This window comes from Microtus ochrogaster, linkage group LG2, assembly GCF_000317375.1.
Source record: "Microtus ochrogaster isolate Prairie Vole_2 linkage group LG2, MicOch1.0, whole genome shotgun sequence".
Lineage (NCBI taxonomy): Eukaryota > Metazoa > Chordata > Mammalia > Rodentia > Cricetidae > Microtus > Microtus ochrogaster.
Window position 1 is genome coordinate 20,122,634 of NC_022028.1, and position 16,016 is coordinate 20,138,649.

The 16,016-nt window shown below is 45.3% G+C and overlaps 1 protein-coding gene across 4 annotated transcripts in view; it reads left to right on the forward strand.

The window, feature by feature from the left end:
- Arhgef4 (Rho guanine nucleotide exchange factor 4) overlaps positions 1–16,016 on the forward strand; it is a 95,204-nt gene that overhangs the window by 60,956 nt on the left and 18,232 nt on the right. The window lies entirely within an intron of this gene.

The window sequence follows — 16,016 nt, forward strand, 5'->3', positions numbered from 1 at the left end:
TATAATGTTTCTCACTTGTTATGTGTTCAGACTGACCATTTGGTATTGGATAACTAATTGGTGTGCTCTTCCTGAGAAAGACTATCTCACTCTCTGTATCCCCTAGTTGCCTATAGTTCTCTGTGTAGGGTTGAGGCCTCTTGGGTCTTCCCCTTCCACTTTGGCATATCTGTTGTTTTTGTCCTTCTTCAACTCATGTTTGGACAGTCAGGTATCTGCCTTTACTAGAACACACAATCTCATAGTAAACTTCTGGCCCTTAACATCTTTCCAGCTCCTCTTCCAGAAAGATCCTTGAGTCATAGATAAGGGAATGTTTGCTTTACGTATCCACTGGGACTGAACTCCCCAACTCTGCATTTTGATTGGTTTTGGTTTTCTTTTGTGGTCTCTGTCTGGTGCAAAGAGAAGTTTCCTTAATAAGGGGTGTAGACTACACTTTGCTGTGAAAATAATGACAAGTGTTTATGGATTGTTGTTAGGGATGATGCTGGTTTTCTAAATTAGTGGTTGTAGATTCTCCTTCAATAACCATGATTTAGCACTGAGTAGTTAGGTTTTCAGTACCAGGTATGGTCCCTCTTGTTGAGTAGTCCCTCTCAAGTCCAACTAGAGAGCAGTTGGTTACCGCCAATATATGCATGCCACTACTGCACCCTTAGGGTTGGTTATCTGACATGCTGGTCATTGATGTGTGGTCTACAGGCATCATAGTTTGATATAACTGGTGATTGCCTTCCTCCTTTGGAAACTCATATGTTACTTTCCAGTACCATGAAAGCTAGTCCTTAAAGGGGACACATTCAGGTCTGTTCAAGCTCAGGAGTCTCTGGGCCCTATTTCTAAAGTATATGGTATGTTCAGCAATAGGGATTTACCTTCCACCTCTGGTGGGGATGGGGGCCACCAAGAGCAAAGCAATGGACTGTATGCTTTGTTCAGTATAGATGGAAGCTTTTCTCTTCTTTTTTTCCCCAATTATACTCCATTCATAGTTGGTTGTCTCCAGAGATGCAGAACTCATAGATGGGGAGGAGAGCGGTATTTGGCTTGGGAAGCAGCAGCTGGAGTTTTGTGCTCTCTTGGGGACCTCAAGGTTGAACACAGAACTGAAGGCTTTACTCAAGACTAGAGTGCTCTAAAAGTTGCATTAGGGGTGCAGATGGTGATTATCTGATTCTCTTAACCCTCAGGGGTTCTGCTGTTCTGCTGAGAGTTAGAAGTCAGGGCCCATGCCTTACCTTGATTTGGAGTCCAACTTATATCTACTCAGACTATATCTACTCAGACTATAAATTAACCCAAGAATCATACCCTGTTTAGTGATAACCAAGAGAAAGTAAGAAACATTTACAGTCTAATTGATGCTGGAGATGAGAGAGCACAAAGAGGCAATGCTGAAAAATGAATGTTGTGTCTTTTCCCAAATTGCTATATGATGCAGATCTTCCCTTCACCAGCCTCGGTGCCTACTCATGAGACTGTAAAGGCAGACAGAGGGAAAAGCAGAGAGGGAGACACAATGGCGTAATTACACTGAAACCCGCTTATTAGCCAGATGAGTGGAATCTAGAAGATAATGGAATAATAGAGTATTAAGAATTCTTTATTCAAATAAACTGCCATTTAAGAGCACAGCTAAAATTAAAATACTGTTGTTGTTCTTCCTCGTTTCCAACAAAAGCTAAAGCCTATACACTTTCATTCTTAAGGTTTTGAAAGTACCATTCAGAATATTTTCTTACTCGGGCAGTGGTGTAGCTCAGTGGTAGAACATATACTTAGCGTATGCAAGACTTTGGGAACCGTCCCTACCACCCAAAGTTCTACTTCATTTTGAAATTTACTTTTTGACTCAGATTACATCATAGAGCCTGCAATATTTTATATAAGTCTATTATAAGTAAGTGCTTTTAATATTTTCCTGGATAATGCATCCACTCTCTCTTCCGACTTACAAACCATAGATGTTATATATACATATATATATATTCCAGTTGCTCATATTTTTTTCTGTGTAGTTTTTATATGTATAGGTGTTTTGCCTGCATGTACACCTAGGCACCACTTGTGTGCCTGATGCCTGAGAAAGCCAGACGAGGGCACTGGGTCCCTTAGAACTGGAGTTACAAATAGTGTGAGCCACTATGTATGTGCTGGGAACAAACCTGAGCCCTCTGGAAGAGCAGCTCGTGCTCCTCAGCATGTAGCCATCTCTCCAGACCCTCTCTGTCTATTTTAATTCAACAAAAAAACATTATTGCTTTGTAGAGTTGGCGCATCTTTATATTCCCCCCAGATATTTGTGTTCCTCTTATCTTTATTCCTTCCTCCGTCTTGCCTTTCCCATCTGTGATCCTTGTTGGACAGTCAGAATGGTCATGCCTGGTGTTTTCTCTGTGGTGTATCTAAGTTCTCCAAGACTTCCTGAAAGTGGTTTTTGGTTTTATTTTTTTTTTAACCTAAATTCCTTTATTTTCCCAGTCAACCTGTTGACTTTCATAAAATCCGTGTTGGTCATCTTTCTGTTACTGTAACAAACTATCCATGGTAAACAACTGAAGGGCACATTCATTGAACTATTGATTCTGATTACTAAATTTTTAGAAATTACATTTATTTATCTTGAGTTCTTATGTGGGGACACATCCATGTCACCGCACAACACGCAGAGGTCAGAGGACAACTTCTTGGCATGTGCTTCCTTTTTCCACTCTAGGGATTCCTGCTGGCAAGTGCCTTAGCCACTGAGCAGTCTTGCCAGCTCTGGTAGCTGACATTCCGTTTGTTCCATTTGGTTTCCCTTCTCTACTGAAAACATCTGTCTTGCCTTTCATCTCTTGAAGCTAGAATCATTAGCCATCAGGGAAATGCACGCTAAAACTACATGTAACATAAAGAAAACAATACTATTTGAAGGCAAAAACAAAAACAAGACTCCACTACATTGAGATCTCCACTAATCTCAATAAGAATGGCAATCATTACGAAAACATGTAATAACAAATGCTTGTGATGGGGGGGGTGGGAGTGCCGAGTTCACTATGGGAATCAATATGGGGGTTCTTCAGAAAACTAAGCACCATATGTGGATGAAAGAAACAGCACTTGCTTCAAAGGAAAAAAGATATGGTTTACTCTGGAAACAAACATAGTGAACACGGCCTGGGAACAGATTGCTAGGTCTCCCCACTTTCCAATGAAGTAGCAAAGTAGTAACAGAACAAAGAAAGCCATAAATCATGACCCTGCTGAAGAACATTGGTGGGCACGCCAGGTAGGTGGGTTAGGGCAGGATGGGGAGAGCTGCGCTATAGGCCGTTGATACTGTCTGACAGCACGCTTAGCCCTGTGATTGGTGGAAACTCGGGTTTCGCTGAGTTAATCCATTCTAAAGGCTTTCATTTGTCATGAAGTGTTGGGTTAGATGCAGAGGTGAGCAAAGAATGGCTTGGGGGGCTAATGATGACCCGAGATAAATTGCAATTCGGCTCTGGACCTGCAGCATTCCAACCTCTCCACATCACTGAGGTTCTTATGAGCCTTTGTAGATTCAGCTAATTTTCCAGGAATTCTCGTTCCCACATACAACCTAGCTATACTGCCCCTGGGCATATTTTGAATGGATTCAAAATCAGCCCACCAGGAAGATACTTGCATGTCATTTCTATTGCAGTGATTATATTATCAACACAGCCATCCGTCAGCAGAGGGATGGGTGAAGATGATGTGCCTCATATAATGAATTGAGCTGTAAAGAAGAATGAAGTTATGTTGCTTACAAGGAAATGGGTACACCCAGAGGCCACCATATTAAGCAAATTCAAACAGAAAAATAAATATCATGCATTTGTGTACGTCTATATACCTCTTGTGTGCCTGGTACCTGAGGAAGCCAGAAGAGGCTTTTCTCTCACTTATGGATCCTAGATTTCATATAGATGTATAAAAATCATGTATGTATACAAGACATGAATATAGAAGAAAAACTGTCTATGGGAACAGAGATGATAACTGGAAGATGGAGGAAGAGCGAGATCATAGAAGAAGGAAGAAGACAACATTATCTACTTGTTATGGCCAGGACCTAACCCTCTGCGGCCTGGACTCAGAGGGACCTGTCAATACTGGAGTTTCCCGTTTTCTTATGCTCCCTTTCCTCCTCGTGCACCTGCTCATTCTGTACTAAAGGGTGAACAAAGAGTCTGCAGAATACTTTATGCACGTAATTTATGGCTTTGGATCTTATTGTCCTTCTCTGGAGAGGATTCATATTTGCTTTTTGCTAAGTAGCTGATGGCTAGAGCTTCTTTAGTTCTGCGTCTGAGGACTCGGAGCTAAGCAGGTCCTTCATTAACCAAAGTGCCCTCTGATTGCCATTCAGTCCAAACACAAAGCAAGATGCTCCCTGCTGGTCCCTGGGTGCAGCAGTCACTCCTGTGTCAAGCTCCTTTCTCTCCAACAGCCTTCCTAAGTTGTTACAAGTCTAGTTAGCCCCTCAGCCTCATCTCTTATTTATAATAGGAATCAGCATTCTCTGTCTCTGGGGAGAGCCAGCCACGTGAATTCTCTGTCCCTGGGGACAGGCAGCTGTGTGCATTGATTGGCACATTCAGAGAGAAACTCCGAGAACACTAAAATGCATTGATGAGACATTAAGGAATGAAAACAAAGCATTTCCTCTTGGAACCTAATTCTGATTTCTCCAGTTCTCTCCCAGTAGCTCCTATCTGTAGATTGTGGTTACTGGCCAATCATTGTATGTCAATTGTATGTATCTGTGCCTACCTGAATGCGGATGACTGACCGTCCCCATATCTGCCCCTAGCAAAGGGCTCTGCTATGTATTTATCAACTAACACAGAAAGCATGACATGGGGAGAGGATGAAGGGATGCTTTGCCCAAGTCTTTAACAGAGCTTTACAAGAAAAGAAGTCATTTCACTGACGTCACCGGACCCTAAATCACTCAGAAAAGCAAACAGTACTGCAGACAGATGATATCAAGCACTACCCATATGTTGTTTCCAACATTTATGGTGGATATTTGTTGTATAAGACTGGTTCCAATCTGTCGGCTGCTTTCAGCAATTGAGCACCACAGTACACATACACACATGCGCTCTGGGTCAGGAGCACGGGAAAGTACATTATAACCTCAGATGAAAGCTGTGCCTTGACTTGGGATGTACAAGCTCATTGTATGGGAAATCCAAGGCATTACATTGTTCTCTTAAGGGCAGATTAAGCTTAAATAGTAGGACAGCAGGTTGAATACACAGTCTTAAAGGATCCCAAGGTGGATTACTAACTTGACTGTGAGGTCCAACAGAAGTTCTCAGTCTATTGGTGTCAAGAGATATTTTCATAAAATTATATCACTATAACCATGAACTTGGCTTCCACGCCTGAGTATGTCTTCTGGTGTTCTTTGAATCTCTATGGCTTCCTCATGACGGCAAGTACATGGATGCATATTTTGAGACAAAAAGTCTCCTGCGTTCCAGGCTGACCTCAGGCTGGTCTCAAACTGGCTGTTTAGCGAAGGATGCTCTTGCACTTCAGGTACTCCTGCCCTTGCCTCCGAGTCCTATGATCGCAGGAGTGAGCCACTGAGCCCAGTTTATGAAGTGGTAGGGATGGCACCCAGGGCTTCAGGCATCCCACCGACTGAGCTATGCTCACAGCCTTTCCAGCACATATTTGATGTCAGCTTTTTCTTGCAGTTCTTCGTGAGCAGATTTTGTTTTTTTAGACAGGGTCTCCCTGTATAACCCTGCCTGGCCTGGAACCTGCTCTATAGCTCATCAGGCTGGCTGTGAGCTGCAGAGCCGCATGCCTCCACAGGTGCTGAGATTAAGGGCGTGTGTGCGTGCTCCACTGTGCCAAGCCTCCAGGGGTGGAGTTTTAAATTACAGGCTGCCATTATTCCAGGCAGAGATCTGTCGCACTTCTCATTTCTGCTTGTGCTGCCACGCACAATCCAGCCCTGCTTGTGTGGGCACCTGTCGTGGTTTGCCCTTTTGTCTAGCACCAAACGCCTAGATTGCTGCCAGTTGGTTCTGGCTAATTTAGAAGAATTCTATTGTTATTTAGATGGTTTTGAAGTTTCACATACTGTCTGTTTAGAACTATCCTTTAAAAGACTGCTAGCCTCCTACGTAAAGCCATCTAAGCCAGAAGTGCGGGAGTTCCTTTTTCTTTCTTTCTTTTCTTTTTTATCCAATCTCTCTCTCTCTCTCTTTCCCTCCCCCTCCCTCTCTGTATGCACGCGCGTGTGCCAGGGTATATGTATGGAGGTCAGAGCACAACCTTGACTGTCAGTTCTCACCTTTTACCTTGTTTAAAATAAGGTCTCTTGTAATTGGCCACAGCATTCACCAGGCTAACTGGTCCACACATTCCCTTCTCCACCTCTCACCTTGCCTTAGTAATGCTGGGATTGGAGATGTGTGCTTCCGTGTCAGGCTGCATGTGGGTATAGGGGCCCGGGGACCCAGGTGCGGCAAGCCAGTATCCCGTTTTTCAGCCAGCCTGCAGCATCACTATGGGATAGCTGTCCTAAGGAGTGGGGCTAGTGAGCACAGCCTTAATGATGAACATTCCGTTCTGCCTCTAGCATCAGCTGGGGAGGCTGGGCAGCCAGGGACTGTCAGTCACAGCACTGTGTGCCCTAAGATCAAGGTCAGACTATAATACGTGAGTGTTCTGAGCCTCGGCGTTACAGAAGATGATTTACAGGGAAATGCCTGGTGCATTGTGATCTCTGCTTAGATGCTGTTTTCTCTTTGCTTTCAAATCTGGGAGCCATCGTTCGTGATTTATCTTGTATTTATTTTTGAGATGATGTCTTTCACTGACCCGAGAGCCCACCATTTAGCAGACTTAGCTGGCTGGCAAGATTCAGGGGTTCTCCCATCTCTAGTCCTCCAGCATGGAGTTACAGACATGCACCCTAACTTTTAGTGGGTGCTGAGGATCCAAATTCTGCTCCTCTTGCTTGCACAGTAGCCACTCTGCTGACTGTGCAAAGTGGCTGCATCTCCCCAGCCACCTCTCATCATTTCTGCAGCTCTAAGCAGAGTCCTGGCCAGGACACTCAGTGCACACTCACGGATGGAACTCGGCATCAGACTGAATCGCTGCAGGGCAGGAGGCTAAAGCAGTCTAGCAGTTATTCTGCCAGTATCACTGGCTGGGTAGAAAGAACACGACCCGCCAGCCTCTGAGGTCATGCTGACGCTGACTACCCAGAGACACTGGTGTCAAGACTAGGATGACCCCTGACTGGGCAGCGGTCCGCCTTGACTGAGCTACTGTGTGACAGCAGTTAGACCAATACCTAGGTGTAGAAGCATTGACAGGAAAGCCCTCTGTGACAGCCCAGCCTAATGTGAATGCCCGGCACAGCTGTATGTCCATCAGCAGATGACTTCCACACCAGTCTCTCAGAAGCAGGCACCCGTACAGTTAATGGGCTTAATGAGGAAGAACAGAACTGGGTCCGGGCAGTGGTGATTAGTGAGTTTGACCAGAAGCCCCTCACAGGCAGTTTTGACTGTGCTGGCCTTTCAAACCCTCAAATTCCAATGATTGAAGGGGTATCTCCATCAGAGAGTTGTGGGAGGAAGGGATCTTTATCCCCTTTATCCCACAGAGTTACCAAACACCCTCAGGGCCAGGTCCACCTCTGGCTTCCTTCTCTTATTAATACTCTGCTGTCAGGCTATGCAATGAGTATTTTCATTACACAAGCTGTATTTTCCAGCTCTGGAATTTTCTTTTGCTATTTGGTTACAGCATCGATTTCCTTACCACCTTGTTTTTCTTTTTCCATCTTCATGTGTGTGTGTTGTGTATATGTGTATATGCATGTTTGCATCTATGTAGGTACACATAGGTATATGTGTGTCTATGCACACATGTGTGGAAGCCCAAAGTTGATGTCAGGAATCATGATTATTACTTCCCTGTTATTCCCTGAGGCAGGATAGATCAGTCAAACCCAGAGCTGACTGGTGGGTGTGGCTAGTCTTGCTGGCCAGAGGCTCCAGGGATCCCACTGTTTCTACCTCCCCAGTACTGGGATTACAGACATGCGCTGCTGTTCCTAGCTTCTCGCATGCGTGCTGGGGATCCAAACTCGATCTTTATTCTTGAGCCATCTCTCCAGCCACTTGTTTTTGTTATGTTGAGATACAACACTATTTCACTATGTAGCCTAGGCTAGTCTCAGCTTCCTCGGTGCTGGTATTGCATGTGTGTGTCACCATGCCCAGCAATGCTGTGTCTGTATTACCGAAGTGCTGGTCTCTGTTCATGGGCATTCCTCTTACCCATCATCCCTTCCTGTTTCTCATATGGCCAATACATGGGGACTATGTCTTAGTCACTGAGTGATAGACTATAAAGTATCTGAATTCTGTTATGTTTCTTTTAAAATTTTTATTTCCTTATGTATTTATTATTGAAATGATAGACAACCTTAATTCAATTCCCAGAGCTCACATAAAAGCCAGGCACAACAGTGCGTGCCCACGATCCCAATACTGGGGAGTCAGAGACGGGAGAATCCTGTGTAGTTGGTTTCAAGAATGAGGTGGAGCGTGAATGAGGAAGACACCCAACACTGTGCTCTGGCCTCCACAAGCATGTGTGCACACACACATGAAGATGCGCACACGCCACACATGCGCACAAGAGATGGAAAAGCTTGTGAAACAGATGTTTGTGTGTGTTGGAAGCAAATAGACATGAAGCAAGGAGACCCAGGTGTGTGTCAGTTCCCTGCCTTTCCCTCTGTGGCCCAGTGACGTCTTTACAGCTTTAGAGTTTGTATGTATATGTGTATGTATGTATGCATGCTGCATGCATGCATGCATGTTCATTCCTTTTCCTTCCTTCCTCCCATCTTTAGTCCTTCCTTCCCTCCCTTCCTTCGTTCCCGGTATTTTCACACACTGGAGTTCGCTAGCCTTCCACCCCAACCAAACTCAGTTTGGCCAGGAGGATTAGTCTAGGTCTCATCACTGTTCAACACCATGCCCTGGAAAGTGATGAGAACTGTTTTGACAAGGAAACAAAAATGGCCATGAGCAAATTGCTTCATCCATCTTGAAGGATGTACCCATTGAAAAGACAGTGTCAGAGCCTATAAAGAAAGGAAGCAGCAGAACAAGGTGCAACTTATGTAAATTCTACATGTTTCGGGGCTTGCATTCCCTGAATCGGGACCATGAACACATCCCTCCATGCCACCCCGGGAGAACATTGTTTTTCTTGTTACTGTTTTGAAACAGGGTTTCCTATAGCATAAGCTGGCCTTGAACTCACTATAGAGCCAAGGATGACCCTGAACACCTGATCTTTCTATCTCCACTTCCTGAGTGCTGGAGTTGCAGGCATGTACACCTTTGCCCAGTTTATGCTATGCTGGAAGTTGAACCCAGGGCTTCCTGCACGCTAAGCAAACACTGTACCAACTGTGTGCTATCTCCAGCCCTAATGCATGCAATATCCACAAGAGTGGCTGCTTTGGCTTCTATCAACGCTGATTAACTCAGCTTGGTCATGAGCTTGTGGATGAACAGCGAAGTGGGATGAATAGGTGCAGAGGCCGCAATTGGCAACCATCGTGGGGTGCCGTGAGAAAGACATATACTCTCATATGAATGGAGCCTTCAGCTTGCACAGTCCACTTGTGTGTTTTACAGACCTTCTGGCTGTTTGCAGAGTGGGATGGAGCTCAAGGGGGACACCAGCTGGAAGGCTCTTGATTTCACTGCAGACAAATGACATGACCTACTCCAGGGGTTGGCAGAGGAAGGAAGGATAAGACAGCGTTAGGTTCTGGATAATTAAAAAGGGAGGGCTGACTGATTGGCTCATTGGTGTGAGTGTGAACTGTGAGAAGAGGAACAGGAGTCAAGGGTAACTCCTAGAACTTGAGGTCACTGTGGCGAGTGAAATAAGCTGGACTCTGAAGGACAAAGACGAGCATCGCATCTGTCTCTCTTAAGTAGGAGAGCAGAAGGGGTGGGTAGGGGAAGGGACAGCATTAAAGCAGCAAGGGGGAAGTGAGGAAAGGAGGGAGGGAGGGAGGGAGGGAAGGAAGGAAGGAAAATAAAGGTATTAGGGAGGGAAAGAAAAGAGAATATTAGGGGGCTGTTAGGAAGTTTCCTGCTTTTATGACTGCCTGAGGGGGCAAGAGGTGGCCAAAATCCTAGCCCTTGTGGTCCTGGCACTCAGGAGACTAAGGGAGCAGTTGAGAGTTCAAGGACAGCCTGACCTCCTTAGAGAGACCCAGCCATTAAGAAGAATGAAATCATGTCATTTACAGAGAAATAAGTAAAACTGTAGAAGCATTTATCTTAAATGATGCAAGCCAGACTCAGAAAGGCAGGTTTTACATTGGAATCTTAAGAGGGCATGTCAGGCAGTGGTGGCACATACCTTTAATCTCAGCACTCAAGAGGCAGAGGCAGGAGGATCTCTGGGTTAGAGGCTAGCTCCAGAACAGTCAGAGCTAAGCAGAGAAACTCTATCTCAAAAAAAAATGACAGAAGAGGGAGAAGCATGTTATAGAATATTATTTTAAGGTGTGTTACTTTTGTTTATTCTATGGAACATTTGTTTAATGATGCAAACATGTGTTTGATTAAATAAAATTCACCTGCAGTCGGGAGACTGAGTCAGCAACTAGCTGACCGGAAGTTGTAGGGAGGAGCCTGGTGAAGAAGGGTTTATATATGGAGGGGCAAGAAAGAGCCCTAGGATTTCTTGGGAGATGCAATGAGGCGAGCTACTTGCTATTCAACCTCTCGGGAAGCAGGAGTCTACCTCAACTTTTGAATTTTGAATTCTTTAGTGGAACAGAGATTTATATAAATTTCCTTAGTGGTTTTGAAAGAGGTGATACCCAAGGGAACAGAATTTCTTCAGGCTGTGGCTCTTGTGGCCTCGCTGCTGCTGGTAGTGGCGGAGTTGCAGCTGCTGACTAGGATAACCGTAGTTTAAAAGGCAGACAGTTAAAAAAGAGGACCACAGAAGCAGGCTATGTGCATGTGTATGTGACTGTTGGTACTCACGGGAGGGGTAATATGATCAAAGTGTTCTGTGCGCATTAGGAAAAATAAAACAGAAGCAGGGAGGAGAGCAAGCACAAGCACCCAAGTTCAATCTCCAGCACCCACATTAGCAAAGCTGAGTGTAGCAGCACACATCGGTAATCCCAGCACTGGGGAGGGAGAGCCAGCCAGATTCCCGGGGTCGCTGGCCAGCTAACCTAGCATACTTAGCGTCAGACCAATGAAAGACTGTCTCAGAGGAGATAGCATTCCTGAAAATGACAGCCAAGGTTATCCTCAGGCCTACATATACCCATGCATAAAAATCCATCATTACAATAACCGTGACATGCTTTGTGGCACTGTGGAGCATGGGGCGTAAACAATGGAAATAGTCATCCAATCATCTTGTGGCCTGGCACATTGTCCCAGAGCGCTGTACTGTTTGCTGAAGCTTGTGATTTGGTAAGGTATAGACTTCACCGGCCTGCACAAGCATGGGCTCTAGAATACTGTGCTGTGGGTCAGAACTTTCTGCTCAGCGAGAAATCATAGCTGTGACCCAAACTTTGCACCCCAGGATAACTGTTCTCATCCTTGGCACTCTGAATTTGGCCAGGCCTAAAACTCTCAGGTGCCAAAAATCTTGTTCCATTTACTGCTTGGAGTGTGGTGTTTCCCATTGCGCTCTGTCTCTCTCTCTCTCTCTGTGTCTCTCTCTCTCTCTCTGTCTCTCTCTCTCTGTCTCTCTCTCTCTCTCTCTCTCTGTGTGTGTGTGTGTGTGTGCGTGTGTAACCATAAACATGTGTACACATATGCTCACACACGAGTGTGTACATGCATATTGGAGGCCAGAGAACAACTCCAGGCACTGTTTCTTGGAAGCTTCCCACATGCATTTTTTTAAAAAGATTTTTTTATTTTTAGTCTGGGGGGGTGTTATATGTATATGTGTGTGGGTTCCTACAGAGCCAGAGGTGTTAGAACCTTCTGGAATTACAGGCAATCGTTGCTGCTTGACATGGGTGCTGGGGACCAAACTCAGATCTTCTGCAGGAGCAATCTGCGCTCTTAACCACTGGTCAGTCTCTCCACCGTGGTGTTTTGAAATGTGCTCCCTCACTGACCTTGAGCTAAGCAGTTGATCTATGCTGGCTAGCCAGCAAACCCTAGGGGTCCACCCATTAGGGGTCCACCTGCCTCCTCCTCCCCAGCTCTGGGATTACAGATGTGTTCCCTTGTGCCTGGCCTTTTATGTGGGTGCTGGGAATCAAACGTGGGGCCTCATGCTTGTGCAAGAAGTACTTTACCAACTAGGTCATCACCCCAGTCTTTGAAATTACTTTATGAAGTAGTTGGGACATCACAGCCTCATGTTACAAGATTGAAACGCAGTTCCCCAGGTTCTTCATGTATGGCTTCGTGGCCCCAAGCAGACAGTTACGTCAGGGAGGGAGGTCATGGGCAGGGTGGTTAAGGCAAGTGGGGACATTTAACCATTCTAAGTTCAGTTCAGCATGATAAATTATTTTCGCAGGATTGCAGCACCATCACCATTATAGATTTAAAACACTTTTCCATGTCTTCAGACATAAACTTTGAGCCCCAGAGATGCCTCAGAAGTTGAGTGCTTGTTCCATTTGCTGAGGACCTGAGTTCAGTTCCCGTCAGGCAGCCACCTGTAACTCCAGCTCTGGAGGCTCTGATGCTTCTGGCCTCTGAGGACACCGGCACCCAAACATGCACATGAGCCCACACGGAAAACACACACACGTAAGCCTTGGTGGCTCCTGAGCAATTGTTCTCTATTCTCCCATCCCATGCTCCCTTGGCGGGGAGGCTCTTGTTTATTTCCTGCTGTTTAAGAGTTTGCCTATCTAGGAATCCTGAAGAAGACGAGGAGGAAGGATTGTAGGAGCCAGAGGGGTAAAGGACACAAGAAAACCCGCAGATCAACTAACTGGGCTTGTAGGAGCTCACAGAGACGGCACTAATAACCAGGGCGCCTGCATGAGACTGACCTCTAGGCCCTCTTCACATATGTTATGGTGTGTAGCTTGGTCTTTGTGTGGGACTCCCAACAGTGGGAACAGGGGCTGTCTCTGACTCTTTTGCCTGCTTTTGGATCCTTTTCCTCATTCTTCATTGACTTGTCCAGCCTTAATATATAATAATACATTATATATTAATAAAATGCCTAGTCTTACTGCAACTTGATATGCCATGTTTGGTTGATATCCATGGGAGGCCTGCCCTTTTCTGGAGAGAAATAAAAGAGGAGATGGGGGCGGGGGCGGTGAGCAGAGGGGAGGGGAGGGACTGGGAGGAGAGTAGGGAAGGGAAACAGAGGTCAGGATGTAAAACAAAAATAAATAAATACGTTTGCCTGTCTAGACAGCACATTAAGTGGCGTCATGCAGTACGGGTTCTTCTGTGTCACTGGTCTCACTTAGCATGGTGTTCTCAAGGTTCGTTTCTTCTTCAGGCTGCATAAATACTGCACTCTGCACTCATTTCCCACGCCCAGTCCTCTGCAATGTGGAGCTGAGCTGATTCCCCCTTGGGGTTACCAGGAATAATGCTGTCACCGACATTGGTATCCAAGTGTTCATCAGTGTCTCTGATTCCACGTTTCGAGGTCATATACCTAGGAGCAGGGTTAGTCAGTGTTTTCTAGAGAAACAGACCCGATAGAATGAAAATAAGAGATTTTATTAAATTAGCTTATGCGATGTGAGTCAAGTTAGCAACACAGCTGTCTCACTTCTGAGAGGTCGAGGAACCAGTACTTCCTCAGTTCAGGAGAAGGCTGTGTGCCTCAACAGTTCTGTCTGGCACTGAAAACCTGGAGGGGTCCTGGAGAAGCAAGGGAAAGCTGGCTTCTGAGGTCTGTGAAGGACTCCTCAGCAGCAGTGGGGCAATTAACACTTCTGCCACAGGCAAGGTCAGCGGAACAAAACGTGAATAATCTTCCGCCAGCCGCTTTTCATCAGGACTGTCGCCAATCCTCCCTCTCTTGACAGTCATTTTCCCACTCCAGTTAAGATAATTCTGCAACTGGGGCTCCCCGCTCAGGTGCGTCTAAATTGTTTCAAGCTGACATTTGAAACCAACCATGACAGAGGGTACACATTACATTACATGTGACCTTCTTGTGTTGTGCTGTGTGTATATGTGGAGAAGTGTTGGTGTGGGTGTGCGCATGTGCTGAGGCCAGAGCCAAATGCCTTCCTCAATTACTCTCATTTTATCTTTGAGACAGAGTCTCTCTCTCTCTCTGATCCTGGAATTTACCAATCAGTCAGGCATCTCCCAGCCTCTGCCTCTCAAGCAATGGGATTATGAGAATGTACCTCCATACCTGGCTTTCTTTGTTTTACATGGTTGCTGAGGACCAAACTCAGGCCTGTACAGGAAGCACTCTACCAACTGAGCCGTCTCTCCAGCAGCTATGTATTACTTTTAAAAAGACACTGAAAGGGCCCAGCCTCTCCACAGCCTCCTCAAATTTTTTCCATCTTTTCTTATTCTTCCTCCTTTTACAATAACCCCCTAAGGATGTGATGTGGGAGATTTGGCTTGCATTTCTCTAACGATTAGTGGCATTGAGTATCCTTTCTTCTAAGGTCTATTTATTTCTACCTATGGGGAGTGGGATGTGCACTTGAGTGCAGTGCCCACGGAGGTCAGAAGAGGGTGCTGGATCCTCTGCATGCTGGAGTTATAGGTCATTCATTGTGAGCAACTCAGCCTGGATGCTAGGAACCAAGCAAGAGCTCTTAACCAAAATGAACAAAAGGACAGAATACAAATTGTCTTAGGTTTCTGTTGCTGTGACGAGACACCATGACCACAGCATCTCTTATAAAGGAAAACATTTAATTGGGGCGGCTCACTTATAGTTCCAAGATCTAGTCCATTATCCTCATGGCAGGAATTGAAGGAAGGATGTAGGAAGACATGATACTATTGAAGCTGGGAGTTCTTACATCTTGATCAGAAGGCAACAGAAAGTGAATTGAGGCACTGGGGGCGTGGCTTGAGCATATATGGGACCTCAAAGCCCACCCCCACAGTGGCACACTTCAACAAGGCCATACCTACTCCAACAAAGCCACACCTCCTAGTGGTGCCACTCCCTGAGTTTATGGGGACCAATTATATTCAGACTACCGCACAGATCAACATGTAGCATCACAGCTAATGAAAGTGCAGGGTTGTGTAGCCCAGCTCTAACGGATGCATCTACAAAACACTCCAGCACCTAAGGCTGAGGGAACGTTAGAAAAGAGGGGCAGAAAGATTGTAAGAGCCAGAGGATAGGGGAGTTTGCTGTGAGATCGTCTCCTAGTAATGTCAGAAGCTACATTAAGTCTACACCCATAAAATCTCACCAACATAACTGCCTAAGCACGAGATGAATAAGGATGATACCAATAGACATGCCATACTGGACAGGTAAAAGCCCAAGAGGTCTCAGTCCTACACTGAGAGCTACAGGCAATTGAGCTTGGGAGCAGGAGGAAAGGTGGTCTTCTCCAAGGAAAAACACACTAATTGGTCGTGTGGCGCCAACAGGCAGCCCTAAAAACATATAAACAAGTAACATATGAACCCAATGGGTTATATTTAGTAATATACATGGATATCGAAATACATATAAACAAGTAACATTATATGAACCCAATGGGTTATATTTAGTAATATACATGGATATAGAAATACATGTATGCATGCAATAACAATTAGTGGAAAAATAAAGAGTCAATGAATTTGAAGGAAAGCTGGGAAGGGTATATAGGAGAGTTTGAAGAGAGGAAAGGGAAGGGAGAAATGTAATTAGATTATAATTTCAAAAATTAAAATTAGTTCTATTTTGTCTCAAAAATCACATTGTGTTTGTGTATGTATGACCCTTGGCATACATGTAGAGGTCAGAGGACACCTTGT